Below are 19,686 nucleotides of genomic sequence, written 5' to 3'. Positions count from 1 at the left end.
AAAATGGGGATTAACTGTGAGCCTCACGTGGGACAATTTGATTACCCTGTACCTACCCCAGGGCTTAGAACAGTGCTCTGCACATAGTAAGCATTTAACAAATACCAACATTATTATTAATACAGTTCTTAATACAGTTCTCCCTAGCTCTTAATACAGTTCTCTGCACAGTAAGTCTTCAATAAATACAATTGATAGATTGAATTACAGGAGCAAGATCACTGTATCTTATATTACTGTATCTGCTACTAAAGAATACGAGCCAAATGTTCCCCCAAATCACAGTGTAATTTCAGACCACGGTATAGTATGGCAGACAAAATATAAGGAACAGAACCAAGACCTATACATAGTTTTCAGAGACCTCATGAAAGCACTGAAGACCATCAGCAGTTTGGGGCTCTAGAAATCACTAGGCCCAAATGACACATTTGACTGAATTGTTCTTCAAGGTTCTGAGATTACTTCATGACAGCACAGCTTGCTACTTCAGCACCAACCAATTCTGTGTCATCCATTCCCAGCCACTATTGGAATTAGAGAAGCAGCGTGGCTCAGTGGAAAGAGCATGGGCTTTGAAGTCAGAGGTCATGAGTTCGAATACCAGCTCCGCCACTTGTCAGCTGTATGACTGTGGGCAAGTCACTTAACTTCTCGGTGCCTCAGTTCCCTCAACTGTAAAATGGGGATTAAGACTGTGAGCCCCACGTGGGACAATCTGATTCCCCTGTGTCTACCCCAGCGCTGAGAACAGTGCTCTGCACATAGTAAGCGCTTAACAAATACCAACATTATTATTAATAAAGTAGGGATGTGTAATTGGCTCCGCACTGTGCAATTCATTCTATACATTTGCATGGATAGGTACAGCAAGACTTGAATGAAGTCACACTCCTTAAGCAGCATGGCTTAGAGGAAAGAGCACGGGCTTGGGAGACAGAGGTCATGGGTTCTAATGCCGCTTTGCCACTTGTCAGCTGTGTGACCTTGGGCAAGTCACTTAACTTTTCAGGGCCTCAGTTACCTCATCTGTAAAATGGGAATTAAGACTGTGAGCCCCACGTGGGACAACCTGATTACTTTGTACCTACCCCAGCACTTAGAACATAGTAAGTGATTGGCACATAGTAAGTGCTTAACACATCGTAAGTGCTTAACAAATACCATATTTATTATAATTATCATATTTGATATCTTGGGGCATTTCTTCTGTATTTGATATTTTAAGGTAGTACCTTTACAGACATCAGAGCATTAGACCTTTCTCATTTTTGAAGTTTTTGCTGAATGCCATGAGATCCAGGTGTTTTACTATTTTCAAGGTTAGTTGACTGTAATAATGACTTCCTCAAAATAGATTTGTGTTAATTTAGCATTTTCTCTTACCCTACAGAATACTTTGCCTATGTTTAATCATTTAAAATGTGCATAAATTTTCATTTGCTACATTTTATTGAATTAAGATAAAATATATGGTTTATAGTATCTTTTTGTGATCCAGGATAAATATTGAATTCTCTGAAAATATCTTTGAATTATTACAATCCAATTCCCACTCTGATGATCGTTTTATTAATTAACAGCTTTCATTTACACATTATGATCCCATTTAGAATGACAACTCTCTGCTTGGATTCAAAACTACATAGATTATGGGGAAAGAGAAAGCTGTTCGTATTGAAAGATGACTGAAATTTCATCCACGGCGTTACTGAAGCTAAAATGATGTAGATATAATTTATCCATATGTGATTCTCCCAGAAATCCAAGCCTTACCATACTTTAATGGGGTGAGGGGTGAAGCAATGAGAAAAAGGGCAATGCCCACTGGGTACCATCAGCGATGATTGTTTCTCACCATAGAATCACCTGAGAGGTCTTGCATGGGGAATGATCTCAGCAGGAATCCTAAAATGGCTAGCTTACATCAGTCGGTCAGTCAATTGTATTTATTGAGCGCTTACTGTGTGCAGAGCACTGTACTAAGCATTTATTGAGTACTTACTCACCATGAGCACTGTACTAAGCATTTGGGAAAGTGCAATAGGAGTGATAGACAAAATTCCAACCCACAAAGAGCTCACAATTTAGGTGGGGTGACAGACGTTAGAATAAGTTACAGATAGGGGAAATGGCAGAGTATACCAACTCTATTGTATTCTCTCAAGTGCTTAGTACAGAGCTCTGCATACAGTAAGTGTTCTATAAGTATCATTCATTGATTGATTGTGCACATAGTCCTTTGGGGCTGGGTGTGGGGTGAATATTAAGTGTTTTAAGGGGAATAGAGCCAGGTGTATAAGTGACACAGAAGGGAAAATGAGTAAGGGAAATGAGCAGCAGTAAGGCTTAGTAGATGGACTTTGGGCCTGGGAGTCGGAAGGACCTGGGTTCTAATGCTGGCTCAGCCACTTGTCTGCTGTGTGACCTCAGGAAAATTACTTAACATCTCTGGGCCTCAGTTAAAATGGGGATTTTAACTGTAAAACGAGGATTAAGACTGTGATCCCCAGTTAGGACATAGACAGTGTCCAACCTGATTAGCTTGGATCTACCCCAGCGTTTCATACAGTTCCTGCACATAGTGACTGCTTAACAAATGCCATTTAAAAAAATGAGGGCTTAGTCGGGGAAAGCCTCTTCAATGAAATATGATTTTTAATAGGGTTTTGAATCAATCCATGTTATTTATTGAGCACTTACTATATGCAGAGCACTGTTCTAAGCCCTTGGGAAAATACCATACAAGAGAATTAGCAGACACGTTCCCTGCCCATAATGAACCTACAGTCTAGAGGGAAGAAGGGGAGAGTGGTGATCTGTTGGATAGCAAAGGGGATGGAGTTTCAGGCCAAATACAGGGTGTGGGAGTCAGTGGGGGTCAGTAGCGAGGTAGATGAAATCAAGATATAGTGAGTAGGTTGGCATTAGAGGAATGAAGGGTGCAGGAAGAATTGTTGTAGGAGACCAGAAAAGTGAGGAAGGAGGAGGAGAACTGATTGGATGCCTTAGAGCTGATATTAAGAAGTTCCTTTTCAATGTACAGGTTAATTCATTCCATAGTATTTATTGAGTGCTTACTGTGTGGAGAGCACTGTACTGAGCACTTGGAATGTACAATTCGGCAACAGATAGAGACAACCCTTGCCCATTGACAGGCTTACGGTCTAATAGGGGGAGAGACAGACAGCCAAAAACAATAGCAATAAATAGAATCAAGGGGATGTACATCTCATTAACAAAATAAATAGGGTGATAAAAATATATACAAATGAGCGGATGAGAACAATGCTGAGGGGAAGGGAGAGGGGGAGGAGCAGAGGGAAAGGGGTGGAAAAGGGGGCTTAGCTGAGGGGAGGTGAAGGGGGGCAGAAAGGGAGCAGAGGGAAAAGGAAGTTCCCTTCAGTCTGGGAAGGCCTCTTGGAGGAGGTGAGCACTCATTAGGGCTTTGAAGAGGGGAAGAGAGTTAGTTTGATGAAGGTAAGGAGGGAGGGCATTCCAGGACAGCAGAAGGACGTGGGTCAGGGGCCGACGGTGGGATAGGCAAGAACGGGAGATGGTGAGGAGGTGGGCAGCAGAGGCAGAGGAGCGGAGTGTGCGAGGTGGGCAGTAGAAAGAGAGAAGGGAGGAGAGATAGGAGGGGGCAAGGTAATGGAGAGCCTTGAAGCCTCGAGTGAGAAGTTTCTGTTTCATGCAGAGGTTTATAGGCAACCACTGGAGGTTTTTAAGAAGGGGAGTGACATGCCCAGAGTGTTTCTGCAGGAAGATGAGCCGGGCAGCAGCATGAAGAATCAACTGGAGAGGGGAGAGACAGGAGGAACGGAGATAAGCGAGAAGGCTGACACAATAATCCAGCCAGGATATTATGAGAGCCTGTACCAGTAAGCCGTTTGGGTGGAGAGAAAAGGGTGGATCTTGGTGATATTATAAAGGTGAGACCGGCAGGTCCTGTTGACGGATTGGATATGTGGGGTGAATGAGAGAGCTGAGTCAAGGATGACACCAAGGTTGCAGGTTTGAGAGACAGGAAGGATGGTTGTACAATCCACAGTGATAGGGAAGTCAGGAAGAGGACAGGGCTCCACTGGAGGATTTTGAGGCAAGTAGAGATATGGAGTGAATGTTTTCTAGAAGAAAAATCCCACTTGTCATTTCCACTGCCCCATCAGGAACATGACTGACAAGGAGAGCGAGGGCAAGTGGTACCTGGCAAAGCATCATCCCTATAACCAATTCCTCTGTACAGGTTCTTGAGCCCAAAGTCTTTGTGACCAGAGAGAGGCTCATCCGTCATTTACAAGAGGCCTCATTTTCTTCTTCCTCCTCCTCATCATCAGCAGATGCATAAGACAGTAGGGCACTTTTCTAGCTCCTGATCAAGTAAGAATGAGTCCTGCATTCCTAATTGAAACTTCCATTATACCAAAATCACTCGATTCAGTAATTTGGCTTCCAGTCACGTTTGGATAATCTTGAGAGTTGCTGAAGAGTTAATGATTCATCCTCCACCACAACTTCAGGTCTTGAAACTCATACCAGCCGGATTGGCTTGTTCTGTTGAAATTTCAGTCATTTTTCTGCCCCCTGTCTATTCAAGTTCTCCAAGAGAGTTCTAGGAAATGGAACATTGGACACTAGTAGGTCCAGCTTAAAAGAATCACTATGGCTGACAGTCAAGACACACTTAAAATGGTACTGCCCTACCCTTCATCCCTGCAGATCCCCTAAAGCACTCTCATGTCCTCAAACTGTTCTTAATTCTTTTCCATACTCTGTGAACTGCATAGGGATTTCTGGTTGTGTAGCTGCGACCACTACTCAGCCATAAAATAATAATGTAATGTTGGTATTTGTTAAGCGCTTACTATGTGCCGAGCACTGTTCTAAGCGCTGGGTAGACATAGGGGAAGCAGGTTGTCCCACGTGGGGCTCACAGTCTTAATCCCCATTTTACAGATGAGGGAACTGAGGCCCAGAGAAGTTAAGTGACTTGCCCACAGTCACACAGCCGACAAGTGGCAGAGCTGGGATTCGAACTCATGAGTCCTGATTCCAGGGCCCGTGCTCTTTCCACTGAGCCACGCTGCAGTAGAGAGAGGACAAGGGGAAAGGGAATGGAGGAGAGAGAGAGGAAACAGAGGAAAGGAAGGGCAGAAAGATCGAGGAGGGAGGGAAAGAGACTTAATTCTTCAAAAGAACCAGAAACAACATAACCTTGTAGATGGAGTACAGGCCTGAGTGTCAAGAAGACCTGGTTTTAATCTCAGCTCTGTCACTTGTCTGCTATGTCACTTTAGGAAAGTTGCTTCACTTTTCTATGCCTCAATTACTTCATCTGTAAAATGGGGATTAAGACTGTGAGCCTCATTTGAGACATGGACTGTGTCCAACCTGATTAGCTTGTATCCATCCCAGAACTTAGTCTGCTGACCGGCACATAGAAAGTGCTTAACAAATACCATAAAAAACAGGAAACAGAAACCCACTCAATGGCCTGGTATCCTAAAAAAAAAAAAATTTAGTGTTCTCCACAGAGCATCACCCTACCCATGTCCTCCATAGGTTCCTTATTTTAGTCACTGCTGCACACAACCTGTACATGGGAGCAGCATCTGGTCCTCCCACCTCATCAGCCACCTTAACTCTCCACATACATATTCATTCATTCAGTTGTATTTATTGAGTACTTACTGTGTGCAAAGCACTGCACTAAACAGTTAGGATAATACAACAACAAAAGGACACATTTCTACCCACAATGAGGTCACAGTGTAGAGGGGGAGACAGATATTAATATAAATAAATTATAGATATATGCTTGTAAGAAGGTAGAAAGAATCCTGGGGAAGGAAGAACATATGTGGGAGGGAAGAAAATATGTAAGAGGAAAAGGAAAAATGCTTCTGTATCAGGGGATTATTACTTTTGTTACTTAACTTTTATCTGTTCCATTTTCATAATAAATACCCAATTAGTGCACTTACTCTATGACAAGCACTGTACTAAGCGCTGGTGTAGATACAAGGTTATCAGGTTGTCCCATGTGGGGCTCACAGTCTTAATCCCCATTTTACAGATGAGGAAACTGAGGCACAGAGGAGCAACTTGGCCAAGGTCACACAGCAAACAAGCAGAGGAGCTGGGATTAGAACCCAGCTTCTGACTCCCAGGCCCATACTCAATCCACAAAGCCACGCTGCTTCTCAAGTAGTTAGGAACTCACGGCTCTGACGCTTACCAACCTCCTGAGTTCCCGATCTTTATTCGAACTGGTCATGGTACGGGCATCCCCTTCTTCACTGGCTAGGTGTGCCAGGCCCAGACAAACTGGTGTCCTCTGTCCAGCAGCTACAATGGACCCCAGCTCAGGCTGGGTTCTTATATCGGACGCAGAGATGCTGCATGTTGCCATGTCCTCATTACATGACTGTCCACCTTCTGCCACCCCATGATGCTCGCACCATGACCAGTTCCAATTAGGAAGGGGAACTCTGAAGGTCAGTAACCATCAGAGCCATGAGTACCTAACTACTTGAGAAAGTAGCGTGACTTTGTGGATTGAATTCCCTCGTCCCTCATGGTTGGCTGTGGGTCACACTTGTCTGCCAACTCTCTTGTATTTTATTTTCTCATAAATACGATTGCTCTATTGATTGAATTTCTTATTTTGCAGATGACAAAATTGAGGCACCAAGAAGTTAAGTGATTCGGCCAAGATCACATAGCAGGCAAGCCGAAGAGCCAGAATTAGAACGGAGGTCTTCGATTCCTGAGCCCATGCTGTGCCTGTTTTTGTTCATTATGTTGGAAGCTTCTGGGGGACAGGAACTTTCACTTCTACTAAAGATCCTAGTTTAGTTCTCTCAGGTGCTCAATCAATTCTATTCATGATGCCGATGACATCACTTGAAACCAAATCACTATATTTAGAATGAGACAAACTACACAATTATTGAAATTCTTGACTTTCATACATCTGGATCTTCACATTCTCAATTTTTTAAGCACATACTATTTGTTAACTAATATTTGCTATTCATTGATTCATTCAATAGTATTTGAGCGCTTACTATGTGCAGAGCACTGTACTAAGCACTTGGAATGTACAATTTGGCAGTAGATAGAGACAATCCCTGCCCAATGACGGGCTCACAATCTATGCATTTTCTATATGTCAAGCATGTTTTCTAAGCATGGGGGTAGATAAAAGTTAATCAGGCTGGTTATGGACCCTGTCCTACAAGGAGCTCACAATCTAGGTAGGAGGGAAAACAGGTATTCAATCCCCATTTTGCAGTTGAGAAAACTGAGGCACAGAGAAGTTAAATAACTTTCCCAAGGTCACACCACAGGCAAGTAACATTCCTGGAATTAGAACCCAGGTCATCTGGCTCCCAAGTCCATTCGTATTCAACTAGAGATAATCAGAATGTCAAACTGTCAACTTGAACTCTGGTCACTAAAACATCTCTTGCAGGGGATTCATTTTTGCACAAATATACTTGCATTAGAAACTTAAGTTGGTTGCAGTAATTAACAGGCTTCCCCATTGTAGGCGATCAGCCTGATTTGAAGAACTGTGATGCATTAGCTTCTTAGTTCTAGGATTTGAAATCCTACTGTTGTTTTTCACTCAATCCATTCGGCAGACTTGAGATGACATTTTTTGGGGCTGGAATCAGAATGTGTCAGAAGACAGTTGTTTCCTACTGTGCTAGTTATTGTTGCTTTTGTCAGGGAGTCACTGAGCACAAACATTTTCCAATTGCTCTGATTTTCAGGCAGGCTTAGTTCTACTGAGCCATCACTGATGCTCACTCTGTGCCATTTCAGTAACTATTTAGAAGCACTTTTCAGATTTTAGAGCAAAATCTCTAAAGCCCTCTAGCTCATCAGAGATTGACTCTATATATATATGCAAGATGATGTTATTTATTCTATTTCCGTTACAAACCCCAAATATCTCTTACCCACTTCTTTCCCCATCTGGCTTTGTTTTTGCTTAGCTTTTTGATTGGTGGTAGGGAGTAGGGTTGTTTAGGGGAGTGGGCAAGAGGAGAGAGCACATCTTTAGCTTTTTCCAGATCTGAATGGTTTGGTGTCCCCTCTCAGGTTCACACCTGGAAAATTTCCAGTACTTAATTAGTCTCAGCACCAGGAGAGTCAAGCAGAGGCATATCCATTCCATTCCTAGCTTGGACAGGCACTAGTGAGTAGAAGACAATCTGCTACAAGTCAAAATACACCTGTACTGGGTATCAGCAGCTTGCAAGAGAGCTAAGGGTGGAGACTAAAGTTTACTGAGCAGACAGAGAGTGTCCACTTCATTGTTTTTACCAAGAAAACTCTAAGGATACACTACCAGAACGATTGCAGATAGAGGTGGCGGGTTTTTGGAGAGTTATGTCCATGGCTTTGCTATGGGTCAGAGATGACTTGAAAGCATAAGAAAAGACATAATTGGTGTGAGATGGGTAGATCTGGGAGAAATGATGACACATAGAAGCAGCTGGACCTACTGAATGGAGCATAGGCCTGGGAGTTAAAAGAACCTGGGTTTTAATCCCTCCGCTGCCACTTGTCTTGGGCAAGTCACTTCACTTCTCTGTGCCTCACTTACCTCATCTTTAAAATGGGGATTAAGACTGTAAGCCCCATGTATGACAGGGACTGTGTCCACCCTAATTAATTCATTCTCTGTCCTTGTGCCTGGAACATAGTAAGCGCTTACAAATACCATTTAAAAAAAATTAAGCCAGTAGAGGAAAGAGGTGCTAAGAGGGAGGCACATGGAAAAGGTGGGATGGAGAAAAAAAGATAACACATCATCATCATTAATGGTATTTATTGAGGAGCCCCTTAAGCCCAGGCTTGGGAGTCAGAGGTCGTGGGTTGTAATCCTGGCTCCACCACTTGTCAACTATGTGAGTTTGGGCAAGTCACTTAACTTCTCTACTTCAGTTACCTCACCTGTGAAATGGGGATTAAGACTATGAGCCCCAGGAGGGACAACCTGATGACCTTGCATCACCCCCAATGCTTAGAACAGTGCTTGGCATGTAGTAAGTGCTTACCAAATACCATTATTATTATTTAGTGCAGAGCACTGTACTAAGTGCTTGGGAGAGTTCAATACAATAGAGTTTTTCCCTGCCCACTTTAAGCTTACAGTGCTGAGAGGAGACAGACATTAATATGAATAAATAACTTATAATGTGTAATTTACTGATATTTATACAAGTGATGTGGGGGTGAGGATGGGGTGAACATCAAAGGTCACAGATCCAAGTGCACAGATGATGAAGAAGGGATTGGGAATTGAGGGATTAATCAGGGAAGACCTCTTGGAGGAGATATGTCCTTATTAAGCCCAGTGGTTTCTGCATGGTTTTTTGAAAAGAAAAAAGGCTGAGGGAAGAATTGCCTAGTAGCAGCAAGAACTTTTATCCTCCTCCTCCTCTCCAAGGGACACCTTGAGGAGTGCATTCTGCACTGGTTGGAGGGATTTCTGGTAGACTGTGTACAAGTGCTACACAATCAAGACTTTAGCACTTCTTGGCACTAAAAGAAGATAAAGTGCAGAGTGCATTTTCATTCTCTCATGGCCATTCAATGACCCTCTTTTTTTTTTTTTGAGCCAGGTTTTCAAAGTGCAGACACTCTCAGGGAATGCTAGCCATTCAGGTTGACATTAAGTGACCAAGTGTGCCATTGTCTATGAGACAGTAATGAAAGCTGGTGGGGGCATGTTCAGATTTTCCCCAGCCACTGTGGTGGGAAGCCTGGGGAAGACTTTAGTAGCTGCCCCTCATGCTGCAGGGATTGTCAGTCTTGGTGCCCAAGCAGATGGTTATGGAGGCAGATGAGGAAATTCCCAGCACATGCTTCCCTCTGCTATCCTCCCAATCCTGAGCTTCATTCTCCTTTCCTCCACCAGTTGCACTGGCAACTAATGCACCCGGACATCATAATTATAATAATATTGGTATTTGTTAAGCACTTACCATGTGTCAAGTACTGTACTAAGTGCTGCAGTGGATACAAGCAAATAGGGACACAGTCCCTATCTCAGGGGGAGCTCACAGTCTCAATCCTCATTTTACAGATGAGGCAACTGAGGCACAGAGAAGGGAAGTGACTTGCCTGGGATCACGCAGCAGACATATGGCAGAACCAGATTACAACCAGGATAGCCACATGCTCTATCCATTATGCCATGCTGCTTCTGAGTGGAAGTCAATCTGCTACCAAACTCACCTGTGCTGGACAGCAGGGGCATGGGAGAGAGTTGAGGGAGGAGACTCAAGTTTACCACGGGAAGATGATAATGGTAAACCACTTCACTATTTTTACCAAGGAAAAACTCTATGGTTACACTACCAGAATGATTGGAGATGGAGGTGGGGTGTTCCGGGAGCGATGTCTCCATGTAGACACTATGGATCTGAGACGACTCAATAGCATAAGACAAGACATGCTTCCCGTGGGCAGGGACCATATTGCTTCTTTATATAGTACCTCCCATTGGTTAGTACACTCATCCAAACCAAGTGGGTGCTCAGTGAATGCTGCTGCTACTGCTCTATGCTGTTCTCTAAAACTTTTTTCCCCATACATAACTTCATCCAGGAAGATTTTGAAAGTAGAACTAAAGTTCACATGCAGAAAAATAGCTCTAGTCATTCAACTCCAAATCCTGAATTTACACATTTCTGAAAAGTTCCTTTCAGACTCTGAGTTGAATTAGGCTTTTTTTAAGAATTACCCGTTGTCACCCATTTGTCTTAAGAGTGGCTGCCTGTTTCTTGGTTGTGCAATTCATTTTCCAGACACACAGGATGTTTGTCCAATAAGAACTTAGAGTTCAAAGATGTTGAATGTCTTCCTCCTTTCCCTCTCTTTCTTGTATCTCCAGTTCCTGTCAATAATGAACAACTTACTTTTATGTTCAAAAAGTCCTGAATTCTTGCCTTTGACTCATAAAAAATTCCTACTCGATGTGAAATTTTATGGTGTCGGCCACAAAAAAAAAAGCAAACTCAATGCTTATCCCTTGGGAAAATCTTCAAGAAGGAATGGTGAAATGCTCTTCTGGTTTCCCCTTATCCTCTCCCATCCAAGACCAAAAGACTTATCAGGACATGGATTCTAGACAGAAGACTGTAATCATGTTATGGGCGGGGAATGTGTCCGATAATTTTGTTGCATGCTCCGGAGGACTTGTACAGTGCTCTGTACAGAGGAGGTGCTCAGTAAGTACCATTGATTGATTAATCAATTTGAAACTTGCCCCTGGGACTGCTTGTTGGCTGCTAAGAAAATAAATGCCCTATTACCTCAAAAATTCTATGGAGGTTCTTTTTTCAATGCTATTCTGAAATAGAATGACTTGAAGTTAAAAAAAAAAAATGAATCAACCCCTATTTCATGTACTATACACATGTTGTGTCGTTTCTTTTGGGGTTTGATTAATCTAAAAGAGGGTACCCGAGGGTGATATGCCTCACATTCCACATACAAAGGAAAATCTGTTAAAAGTACTAATGTGTGACCCCCATGATTTGAAAGAGACTTTAACGGCATAACATATTTTTTTTTAATCTCTTTAACAAACACTGCAATATATAGAAGCATTATAGTTCCACATTACTAACTGCTTTACAATAAATACAATAAAAAGTGGTGTCTGACAATCACAGGCTACTTTTCTTAGCAGTTTTCAAAGCGTTGTCCCTGAAATGCTTTCTGGCATCAGCCGAAACCTGTTTCGGCTGCCCCGACTTTCCTGTGTTTCCCAAAGGCATGCTGACCCAGCCAAAATGTGGGCTTAAACCACGCTGGCACATCCACTCTGCAAATGGATTTGCTTCCTTCTTGTTTCTCTGGGGTTGTAGGGGCACAGCTTGTTTGCTCTCCTCTCTGTATAGACGAATAACAGTCCTTTGAGCAAAGCGTGTCAGGGAAAATTCCTGGGGGAATTCACGGAGACTGCAACGTATTCCCGAGCTTTCCACAGAGACATTTTTTATACATTTAAGCCTCAGCTGGTGCTGATTGTGTGTGCACAAAAGGCACCTGTGATGACCTAGGACCTGAATACTTTCTTTATGGGGAATTTAAAGTGGTTTTAAGTCAAGGGCTACCAAAGAACGTTCCAGCACTGACTGAACAACAAAGTCAGTACTTTGCTTAACATGAACTAGGACATTTTTTTCCTCATCACGTTGAAGCTAAAGAGCAGAGTTGAGAGGCAGAGGTCTGACATGGCTCTGTTAAATGAAGTGCTAATAAGACAGAAATAATCCAGGCTGCTTTAGGCCTTTCTACACATCAGCATAGACTGCCTAAAATGTTCAATTGCTTAGGTTCTTCTTGGAATGATCCCAAGTGTTCACATCTAAAAATTTGCCTGGAAATCATCTTCAACAAGCTCTCTTGTGCTATGGGTGCATCTGCCTCTAAACCTAGATGGAGACTATCTGAAGCTCATGCCATGAAAATGAACGTTGATCTGAAAGTAAATTAATATAACACATTTCTGTAATAGACCAACATTTAGAAATGTTGTCAGTCAATAGTATTTGTGTGCTTACTATGTGCAGAACACTGTACTAAGCCCAATGAAACAGTAGACATTCCCTGCCCACAATGAGCTTACAGTCTAGAGTGGGAGATAGACATTAATATTGATAAATTACAGATATTTCCGCAAGTGTTATGGGGCCTGGAGGGAGGATGAATAAAGGGAGCAAGTCAGGGCAACACAGAAGGGAGTGGGAGAAGAGGAAAGGAGAGGTTAGTCAGGGAAGACCTCTTGGAGGAGACATGCCTTCGATAAGGCTTTGAAGATGGGAGAGTGATTATGGGATACAAGGAGGCAGGATGTGGAGGAGAGCCTGTTAATGATCCACATATATAGACTGTCTTCTTTTCTTGTCTACATAGGCAATGTCAACAGTTTACCTTTTAGAGATAGAGCATCCTTTGCCTATTCTGTTTCGTGAAGTTTTACTTGAACTGTTTTGTTTTTTTATACTTGAATTAATTTTATTCTGATGCCCAGCAAAAGTGATAATTCCTCAGTGGAGTGTATTTCCTTAATCAAAGGTTATTTTTCATTCATAAAATTGGAGGGCTAAAATTTTTGATATGTTCCCTGTAGCTGTATTTTAGCATACCTGAGCACTTTTATTATACCCTGGAATCAAACATAAATCAAGTGATTTCCTACAGACAAATAAAAAAAAAGTAGTAGAGTAATAGAGTTCCTGGAATTTAACACTCTGTGGTCAGAAGGTCACATATGCTGCGTTGCTTATTTATACCCCTCAAGTTCTGATCTGTGGGAAGTTGAATAGAAGTAGTGTGACTTACATTACCAATAAAGAATGTATTGTTGTTGTAATATGCGTGTTTAGTTTCTGGATAAAGTTAATGATGTTTGAGCCACAGGTGAATACAATAATCTCATCATGCAAAGAGCATGTTCTCACTCTTCTGAAATGTATTCTTCTTGCTATACCTTTTCCAAGTCGTCTTTCATTAAAAGCATTTTAATTCCATCCATATTAAAAAAAAGTGACTATTCATGCATGATCTGCTTCTCCCTGGTTAGATAAGCTTTTTAATGTAGTGCTGAATTTGAGTAACTAGTTTGAAAGATCAAGAATTTAGCTACATGAATATATCAGAAATGGTCATTTTTGAATTATGATTGAAGCATGATACATCTACATATATTCCATTAAGCATTAAGTTAACCTTTCCATTTACACCCTTGGGAACCAGTTTGTCTTGTCTTTTTTTTTTCCTCTTGCATACAAAACTCTTATTAAAAGTCTTTGCAAGTTTGGTGCCTGGAGGATCAGTAGATTGGAGCCTAAAGTCCACGCTAAGGAAAATTAAACAAAGAAAACCCTCCTTGATAATAAGAGGAATAGGAATAAGGCATTAAAAATAAATTGCTTTTATTCACAGATATAGTGCTGAAAAAACCACTTGTTCTCTTAATAAATGAAACCTAATGATGTTTTCTCCTGTTTGCACCATTAAGTTTGGAGTGGAGCAGGGATGCACAAAAGACACCTCTAAAGATACATCTGGAATGCTGATTTTTTTCAGAACTGGGCTAGCATTTCTGGGGGAAGAGGTTTGTCTTTCCATTGTCCTTCAGACTATCTTGGATGTTTCTCTTCATACAAGTCACCTTTTGCATTTCAAAGCATTAGATAAAATTGACCATTTGAAGATGCCACTCTCAACTATCCCAATTTTAGTTTCCATGGGAACTAATGTACATCAAAGAAGTAAAAAGAGAGTCAGACAGAGTGTCCAAATTTTCTGTCCCTGTCTTTTGAGTGGGGGTAACAAAATTAGCTTTATGCTCAAGGAGTTAAATGATGGTGAAATTAGATGCCAGATTGGGATTTCAGTGTCAATGTAACTATCTCTTCCCTCAACTTATTCAAGGTTAAATTAGCTCTGCATAAAATATTTCATACACTTATCTCTTTGATTCTTACATTGTGAACAGTACCTCAGAAGAAGCATATGCCTAGCTTTAAGGAAGAAACTATAAATTAAGCCAAAATTATCCCTTATTCAAGATTTATCTAGGCTATTGCCACTGGATTCTGTAGCTGAGCCCTCATATGGTACTTTGGGGAAAGCCAGAGTGAAGGTTAGCTAATTAAACACAGAGGCAGACAAGCAAACCATAAACAACAGACTAGTGAAAGAGGGAAGGGGTGGCACCTGTGCATCTGATAATACATCAGTCCATAATACATGTCTTTTACCTACACAGATAGGACAAAAGTACTTACTGTGGACCAAACACTGAAGTGCTTGGGAGAGTTCATAGGAAGCAAAATACTTGGACCCTCTCCTCACAGAACTTACAGTCTAATAGGGGATAAAGGTAGGAAGAAATTAGTCACCATTTAGGAATCAGAGATTATATGAAATGTTTTATGCAGAAATAAGAAGAGGGGTTTAGCTGATTGTACCGAGAGTGTGGAAAGATGGAGGTAAATGTATAAACAAAAAATCAACTAGTAGGATTTATTGAGCACTTTCTATGTGCAGAGCACTGTTTTAAGCACTTGGTAAGGCACAATACAACAGAGTTGGTAGATATGATCCCTGCCACAAGGAGCAGGGAAAGATAAACATTAAAATAAATTTGAAATGTGGGAAATGGCAGAGGCAATTAAAGGCACATAAGTGCTATAGAGCTAAGGTTGGGGTGAATATCAAGGGTGAAGGGGCTACAGATCCAAATGCAAAGGTGATACAGAGGAGAGGGCAGGTTGGGGAAATGAGGGCTCAGTCGAGGAAGGTATCTTGGAGGAGATGTGATTTTAGGAGGGCTTTGAAGATGGACAGAATAATAGTCCACCAGATATGAAGGAAGAGTGAGCTCCTGGCCAGAAGGAAGATGGGGGCAAGGAGTCAGCTGGGAAACAGACAAGATTAAGGTACATTGAATTGGTTGGCACTAGAAGAGTAAATCATGCAGCCTGGTTTGTGGTAATAGATCAGTGAGGTAAGGTAGGATGGGGAGAGCTGATTGAGTGCTTTAAAGCCAACGGTAAGGAGTTTTTTGGGGTTTTTTTCCCCCAGAGATGAATGGACAACCATTGGAGACTTTGGAAGAGAGGGGAGATGTGGATTGAGTCCCTGCTCTTCATTATGGTACCTATTATGGTACTTTGAGGCCTTCCCGGACTGAGCCCCCTTTTTCCTCTGCTCCTCCTTCCCTCTCCATCGCCCCTCTCTCCACTCTACCACCCCCACCCCACAACATTTGTGATTATGTACATGTTTATTAGTCTATTTCATTAATGGTGTATATATCTATAATTCTATTTGCATTGATGCAACTGATGCCTGTACACTTGCTTTGTTTTTCTTGTCACCTGTCTCCCCTCCTTCTAGACTGTGAGCCCATTAGGTAGGGATTGTCTATTTGTTGCTGAATTGTACTTTCCAAGTACTTAGTACAGTGATCTGCACAAAAAGCACTCAATATAATTGAATGAATGAAGTGCTTACTTTGTGCCAAGCACTGTTCTAAGCACTTTGGTAGGTACAAGATCATCAGGTTGGACACAGTCTCTGTCCAAGATAGGGCTCACAGTTTAAGCAGGAGGGAGTAGGACTTAATCCCCATTTTACAGATGAGGACACTGAGGCACAGAGAAGTGAAGTGATTTGTCCGAGGTCATAGAGCAGACAAATAGCAGAGCTAGCATTAGAACCCAAGTCCCCCGACTCTCAGTACCATGCTCTTTCTCCAAGGCTATGCTGCTTCCCTAGTAGTTTACAAAACTGTTAGAGATCTAATGGTCTCCAAGCACACGTTGGGTTCTTATAAAGAGGAAGATGACTAGATATTTTCATTCTCCACTGAGAAAAGAGTAAAAGGAAAGTGTCTTTAACTCTAGCTGGAGGGAGTTTAGTACATGGAAGAAAGGATGACCTGAAAGGGGAATTGTTGGACACTGCAATGGGTTAATGAGGGAGGCTGTTGAATCCACTTCTCCGGTGGTCTTTGAAAATATGACAGAATCTCAGCTGTCGAGGGGGGGTGGGGTTAAGTGTGGTCCCTCTTGAAGTGGGTGTGGTGACATGGGAGGGAGGGGGAACACCACATGGCCCATGAAGGCCCCATCCTGCGCTAAGATCCTCGAAAGCATTGTACATTTCAATAGCTGGAAAAGGTATACTGTTCCAAACAGATAAAAGCAAGAAACAATAGTCACTCCAAGATTGCAACAAATGTGTGCACCACATCTTGAACATCCTCGAGACAAAGGGAAAAGGTCCAAGGAGGAGTTCGGACAGAGCCCCAGTGCAGTATTTTTTCCTCGGAGATGTGCTCTTTCATTTTTATATCTATCGCTAGTTAGAGATAATAGACAAGAGATCTGAGCCAGGGACAACAATAAAACACGGCTAAGTGCCCCAGAGAGGGCATTTTTAGGGTCAGAATAAAAGGACGGAGAGATTAGGAGAAAAAGAAATCCAGTGGGGATTGAAAAGGGTAAATGAGAACATGGGTCAGAGGTTGAGAAAACAGGAGAAAAGAAGGAATGAGTCAAATGTCTCTTGGATAAAGCAAAGAGCAATTAGAGGGGAGAGAAAGCCCTGTTAATTTTCTTGAAGCACCCAAACACAGTGTGCTCACTAATCAGACATCACATTTACTGTTGGAGAGATTGTCTACAGTTATTCTTCTCCCTCATACACCACAGTCTCCCTCCTCCCCCGACTCGCGACACCCTCCTCCCCACATCCACCCCCCCCAAATACTTTTAAAATTTCAAGGCTGAAGTTTTGTTGGTGTTTCTGAACCTTTTCCAAAAGTTTAATACGCTGCATCTAAGTGTAGTGTATTAAAGCTAAATAAGAGTAAGGGAGAACAGGCATGTCTCCCTAGGAATAAACAATTTTGCAATAAAAAATGTAAAAAAAATCATACTGGAAAGTAATAATTCTTCCTTTTCTCTTAATAGGATGTTAATTTTAAAGATTAATTATGCTCCCCATGCTACCGCTATCATTTACTTGATTGGGTCTCCTTCAATTCAACTCTAGTCTGTTCTATTTTATTCTCCATCTACACTCATTCACTTGGAGAAAATCCTGACCATTCAACCTTCACGACAAAGCTAAAATCCGTCCTTTCCTCTCCATTCAAACTGCTACTATACTGATCCAAGAATTTATCAAAATTCCACCTTGACTACTGCATCAGCCTTGTCTCTCACCTCTGTGCCTTTAACACCAATGTATGTCAACTTTATCTATCTCACCACGGACTACTTGCTCACATCCTCCTGCTGGCTTGGAATTCCCTCACCCTTCATATATGACTGACCATAGCTCTCCCTATCTTCAAAGCCTTATTAAAAATCACATATCCTCCAAGAGGCCTTCCCTCAACCAAGCCTTCAGTTCCCCTATTCCTTCTCCCTTCAGAGTCATCTATGCATTGGATTTGATCCCTTTAAGCACTTAATATTCACCCCACCCTCAACCCAATGGCACCAAAGTATATATCTGTAATTTATTGTAATATCTGTCATCTGCTCTAGACCATAAGCTCCCTTTGGGCAAGTAACATGTCTACCTATCTCCTTTACACTGGTCTCTCCCAAGTGCTTAGTACAGTGCTCTTCACACAATAAGTGGTCAACAAATACCACTGATTAAATGATTGATTGATAGATTGTAATCTCTTCAAAAGCAAGGGTCATGTTCATTAATTCTAATGTATTCTCCCAAGCCCTTAGCACAGTATTATGCCCCCAGTAAACACTCAGTTAAGACTATTAATTGATTCATCATCAACATATGAAGGGATGTTCAGAATAGTAGACATAATTCTTACCCTCAATGAATTTATAATGTCAGAGGGAAGGAAAGTAGACATAAATTGACAAATATACAGTAGTTAAGAGTGTAAATACATATACCTACTAATAATAAACACAAGTGAATCAATTAAAGTGGACACAATAGAATTTTCATTAGTCTGGGGGGGGGCAATCAATCAGGGAAGACCTCCTGTTCACTCATTCATTTAGTGAGTGCTTACCATGTGCAGAGCACTGTACTAAGCACTTGGAAAGTAAAATTCAGCAACAAATATAGACAATTCCTACCCAGCAACTGGCTTCTAATCTAGAAGCCCCCAGGTTCATACCAGTCAGGACCTTTCTGGACCAGGGGAGCTTCAGTGACATGTAGTGGAAGTCAAACCACACCTCTAATCACCAAGATTAATGTGTAAAGTTTTTTACTTAGTTTTTCCAACATGCAAGAGGGTGACACTTACATTCACTCACTCTACCAAGGGTCCAATACTAGTCTGTTGTCAGAAGAACCCATTCTGACAATGTTTCTTCTTTCTGCTTCCAAGTGCTACTGCCTTCAGCTGCTCCAATGCTTGCTTCTCCATCTTCACATAACTCCAGGTGTCACCCCTATGATTCAAAGCAGTTGCCTTTTATCTGCCTTAGGCATCACAGCTGGGGCTCTACATTGCAGTCATTGATTGGCCCAGACCCATTACTAGGTAGAAGAGGGAGAGAAAGCCAAGCCCCGTCCATGCTCCACCCCCACAAGGCCCACAATCACCTGCCTCAAATAGAGTACCTCAGTGTCTCTTGAGTCTTATCCTTGTTGTTGTTGTTCACAGGCTCACAAACAGTCACTAAAAAGGCAGCTTATTGTGGCCTCACCACATCCTGGAATTGTCCTTTCTAAAAGGCTTGAATCAGGATGGGAGGGATGTGATTAGAAAAACTGAGCAGGGAGAACTTGCCGTCCTAAAGGATAGGCTTGAGTGTGAAAGGACTGGAAAAGTATTATACTGTGTCCACAAAGACGCCAGACAAGAAGGAAAAGTTCATTTCAAGACCCAAACTTTCCTCTTGTAAACCTGGCTATTCATCCAGGCTAGTAGGCCTAGGGTATGTTTTCAGGTAATTCACTTGGAATATTAATGCTTCTGTGGACAAAGGGAGCCTCATAGGAAGCCCGCTGCTTTGTACAACCTTCTTTGTCAGAGATTCTCAGGCACAGCTGGAGATACCCAAAGGCTTAGACCAGGCACTGTGCTCTTTTTTCATGAGGCCACACAACGTATTAAGAACGAAATGCCGCCTCTCTCAGAAT

The 19,686-nt window shown here is 42.0% G+C and overlaps 1 long non-coding RNA gene across 1 annotated transcript in view; it reads right to left on the bottom strand.

The window, feature by feature from the left end:
- Nucleotides 1-18,982, bottom strand: part of LOC114811352 — a 30,213-nt gene extending 11,231 nt beyond the window's left edge. The window contains exon 1 of the long non-coding RNA XR_003759038.1: nt 18,845-18,982. This is a non-coding gene — a long non-coding RNA (uncharacterized LOC114811352). The remainder of the gene's footprint in view (nt 1-18,844) is intronic.
- Between the last annotated feature and the right edge of the window lie 704 nt (nt 18,983-19,686).

This window comes from Ornithorhynchus anatinus, chromosome 4 (assembly GCF_004115215.2).
Source record: "Ornithorhynchus anatinus isolate Pmale09 chromosome 4, mOrnAna1.pri.v4, whole genome shotgun sequence".
Taxonomy (NCBI): domain Eukaryota; kingdom Metazoa; phylum Chordata; class Mammalia; order Monotremata; family Ornithorhynchidae; genus Ornithorhynchus; species Ornithorhynchus anatinus.
The sequence above is the reverse complement of the archived record's forward strand: the minus strand, read 5'-3'. Positions and strand labels throughout refer to the sequence as shown.